The sequence below is a fragment of the Otolemur garnettii genome, unplaced genomic scaffold (genome assembly GCF_000181295.1).
Source record: "Otolemur garnettii isolate 467f Iridium unplaced genomic scaffold, OtoGar3 scaffold00090, whole genome shotgun sequence".
NCBI lineage: Eukaryota > Metazoa > Chordata > Mammalia > Primates > Galagidae > Otolemur > Otolemur garnettii.
The window spans coordinates 296,033-300,484 of NW_003852485.1; positions in this window are offsets into that span (position 1 = coordinate 296,033).

Genomic DNA, 4,452 nt, shown 5'->3' on the forward strand with positions numbered 1-4,452 from the left:
ACAGTCTTATGATCTAATGGTAAGAAACAGGGGAACTCAGCATGGCCTATTTGTTCAGATTCTTCATGGCCTGTGTGACATTCCTCCCCTTCAGGTACGTAACAAGACACTACACACCAGTCATGTGAGAGTCTTATGATCTACTGTCCTGGAGTGTAGGTCAGAGAAATCTTTTATGGCCAACTCTGAGGTCAGAAAGGCAGGATTAAGTCACACAGTGACCTTATTGTTTTGGCTGTTTTCTCAGTTTCTAAGTTACTGTAATGTGAAGTATCATTTTCTGAGCCCCAACAGATCCTACAATTCTAATCCAACTCCACCTAAGTATAACCTGTATCAAGGATCAAATGCCATGCAGCTCTTCAAAACCTCTTGGACACTTCCAGACCTGGGCCAACATGACTCTCCACCTGCACTTGCAAAGACTGCAGGCCAGGACCAGTAGCTAAGCAAGTCTGGGAGTGCAGCAGACATTTGCCTCTTTGGCTCTATGGGGAGAAGGAGCATATCACAGGATGGGAATAGTCAAAGAAGTACTGTGGGAACCAAACTAATTAACTCAAGTCAAACTACCTCCTTTTGTTGTTTACTCAGAACAACAGGCCACCGCATACCAAGGACCTTATCACATACCTAGGTGTTAGGCAAGCCCCCTTGTGCAGTCAGCCCACATCCTGACCTCCTCCCCTTTTTGCACTCGCCACTCTACTCTGCACATGCCCCACTTGCAACCTTTATCCCTTCCTTCTCATTCGCTCACCTGAGACAAAGAAGACTGGTCCCTGAGCCAATCAACCCTGAACACGACCACCCTGTACCTGTCAGTTTAGGACAGACATGGTTTACCTACCAATAAGGGGACAGGGTGGGATGGTCTAATGGGAGGGAAGGGGGAGGGATATAAAGGGAATTTCTGGATAGTCTGTAAGGGCTGTTCCCGCTTTTTCTCAAAGGGGCAGCCCAGGCTCTGAGCTTGAATGAATAAAATTCCTCATGCCTTTACAGCGATGTTTGGACTCTCAGAGTGGTGCATGAATTGAGTCTGGGGGGCTTACAGTACCAGAAAGAGGATGGGAGATGAGAAGTGATAGGAGGCAAAGACCAAGCCCTCCTGCTCTGAAATAAAACTCAGCTGTACACATCTACCCAGTATGGGCTTCATATGCAACTCATGTGTCCATTCTTAAAGAAATAATTGGCAGCCATCTGATGTGTGTAAGACCTGTATATCCATTAAGAAATGGATATAAAGAAACACGCCATAGCAGGCCCCTCTGTCCTGAGAAGGCTACATGTTGCCATAGAGAGATCCCAGCCCTGAAGACAGAACTCCCGAACTCAAACCCTGGATCTGCTGCTTACTGTCTATGTCCAAGTTACTTGTTCTCTGAGCCTGTATCCTCTGAAAAACATTCAATTCATGGGGTAGTTGTGAAAATGAAATGAGAAAGCCTAGCCTGGCCAAGAAGAGGAACGCAATAAAAGTTAACTTCTTGGTCCTTTCCTTCATAGGAATATGCAAACTAGGTGTTAAGGTAATAAAAAGATTCTCCGAGATTAGCCTTTTGTGGAATTGCTCCACTTCAAAGCAGTCTAATTAACACTCCTTCTTCACCTTTGCCCACCACACATTCATGCATTCATCATCACATTCATCAGTTTCAACAATGGTTAACCATTAGCAGGAGGGTGCAGAGCAGATCCAGGCCTCTTAACCCAGTTAATACTTCTGAATATTTGCTTGGTTGTGATAGAAATTTTAAATAAAATGAAAATAATATTTGTTAGGTTTTTGTTTTTTTGTTTTTTGAGACAGAGTCTCACTCTGCCACCCTGGCTAGCATGCAATGGTAACATCAGAGGCGACTGCTATCTCTAACTCCTGAGCCCAAGCCTCCCCAGCAGCTAGCTGGGACCACAGGCATGCACCATACTCTGCTAAGTTTTTCTATTTTTCTCTCTCACTCAAGCTGGTCTTGAACTCTTGACCTCAAGGGGTCCTCCTACTTTGGACTCCCAGAGTGCCAGGATTACAGACATGAGCCATAGGGCAAGGCCAATACTTGTAGTTTTAAATGTATATATAAACTTTCAAATTCATACTCCCCCTTACCCTTCTAAATTCTAACACAATAAAAAAAAAATTCTAAAATGCTTTCTCTGGTTTTCATATTAACTTATGAGGCATATGTTTATGCTGTAGTACAGCTACTTTTTTGTTGACTGTAAATACTTTTTCTCCTTTGTTTTTTGAAAGAAATGGAATGTCAGAGTTTGTAATGCTGACTACATATAATAATCAACTAAGGAAATTTTAAAATTATTGATGCTGGGAACAGATCTCAGACCAATTAAGTCAGAATCTCTGGGCATGGCACCCAGGCACTGGTGGGTTTCTAACGCTCCCCAGGTGATTTTAACCAACAGTTTGAGGGATGCAGAATAAGGGAGATCTGAGGACTTTTTCTTCTCTTATTTATTGTACTTCAGAGCCCTGGACCCCATGGATTAATCTCTGAGTGCCAACTCCAGCCAAGACAGTGAGTGGATGAGATTATAAAAGAGCCACGGTAAGGACAATCTTTATAGTGAAATGATAGAGAAATTATTAATGCATAGTTTTCAGTAAGGACTAAAATCAATCTCTCTGCCTGCTTTCTTTCTCTGGTCATTGCTAGTAGTCGCCCCCACACACACCCTGGATTTTTGTTTTCACTATCCACTGAGAACTCAAGCAGACAAAAGGAAACGTAAATGCTTTCTCTTCACTTTTCCTTAGCTGTCTTTCAGAATTTGTTCCTTTAGCCTCAAGGTTCCTGAGTGTCCCCGACAAACAATGCTGGTATGAACATCAAGCCTCAGGATTGGAACACCTGTTTTAAATCTTGCCAGAAGGAAAAAAGAATACAACATTCACAATACCTTGTGAAATTGGCTGCACCAAGCCTCTTGATGACCACAGGCATTCTCCCTTTCTTTCTTTGGTGTGCCACACTGTCTCCCTGATCCCCTCTTTCTCCATTCTCTTCTCCTCCCTCCTTCTAAAAGACAAAATAAGTTCGTATTTGGGTGGCCCCTGTGACTCAAAGAAGTAGGGCACTGGCCCCATATGCCAGAGGTGGCAGGTTCAAACCCAGCCCTGGCTAAAAACTACAAAAAAAAAAAAAAGTTGTAATTGTATATCCTAATCTTTAGACTCTTGAGAAATCCTTTTCTCATCCTGCACCCAGTACCTTCTAAGCTTTCCACCTCAACAGCCACTCTTCCTAGGAAGTAGCCTTATCAGTTTGCTGTGAATATTTAAGCACACCTGACAGCATTTTCTATGAAGCAGTCATTCCTCTCTTGGGGTGACTTACCCTGACTCCGTGTCCTGGCTGTACTGGGCTCCTCTCCTAATCACACCCTGAAATTGTTCCGTTGTGTGGTCATAATAGATTTTGTTCAGTCTGCCATGCTCTATGCCAAAGGTACATAAGAATCACCTGGGGGGGTATTGTTAAAATGCAGATCTGGCACACAGAAATACAGGGAATGGGGGGGTCCTAAGATTCTGCATTTTTTTTCTTTTTTTAGACAAGCATCTCACTCTGTCACCCTAGGTAGAGGGCCGTGGAGTCACAGCAACACAGCAACCTCAAACTCTTGGGCTCAAGTGATCCTCTTGCCTCAGCCTCCCAAGTAGTTGGAACTTCAGGACCCTGCCGCAACACCCTGCTATTTTTTAGAGACAGCGTCTCACTCTTTCTCAGGCTGGTCTCCAACTCCTGAGCTCAGGTGATACACCCACCTCAGCCTCCCAGAGTGCTGGGATTACAGGTGTGAGCCACCATGCCTGGCAGAGGTTCTGGATTTCTAACAACTAACCACTGACGTTGACCTTGCCAGCCTGCCAACCGCACTGCAATAGCAATGACATAGATAGTCTTTTTTCACCTCTAATTCTAGGAAAGAACATAATTCAATTGTTTCAAGATCTTTTTTCTCTTCTGAGGCATTCTTTGTTTGCCATTTCTCATATATTTGATGTTGAGTCACACAATTTCAGGGTGTGATTAGGAGAGGAGCCCAGTACAGCCAGGACCCAGAGTCAGGGTAAGTCACCCCAAGAGAGGAATGACTGCTTCATAGAAAATGCTGTCAAAAGCACAATTGTCCCAAGGAAAAGCACAATCCATTTTATGATAACATACTTTTATATTTAGTTCATAGGAAGAAACATCAGGTATAAAGCAGGGGTGTCCAAATGTTGCAGGAAGACGAGGCCCGATGGAAAGAACAATCACCCAGACACCGTGTTTAAAAGACAAAGGGCTCTATTTCAGCCTGCAGAGCCCCAGCATAGAAGAATTCAAAACAGCCCCACTCCCTAACTGGCTTGGTCTTCTCTTTTTTATCCCAAGTCAAAAAGCACCGGCCCACAGGTAACTTTCTCATTGGTCAATTTGAGTC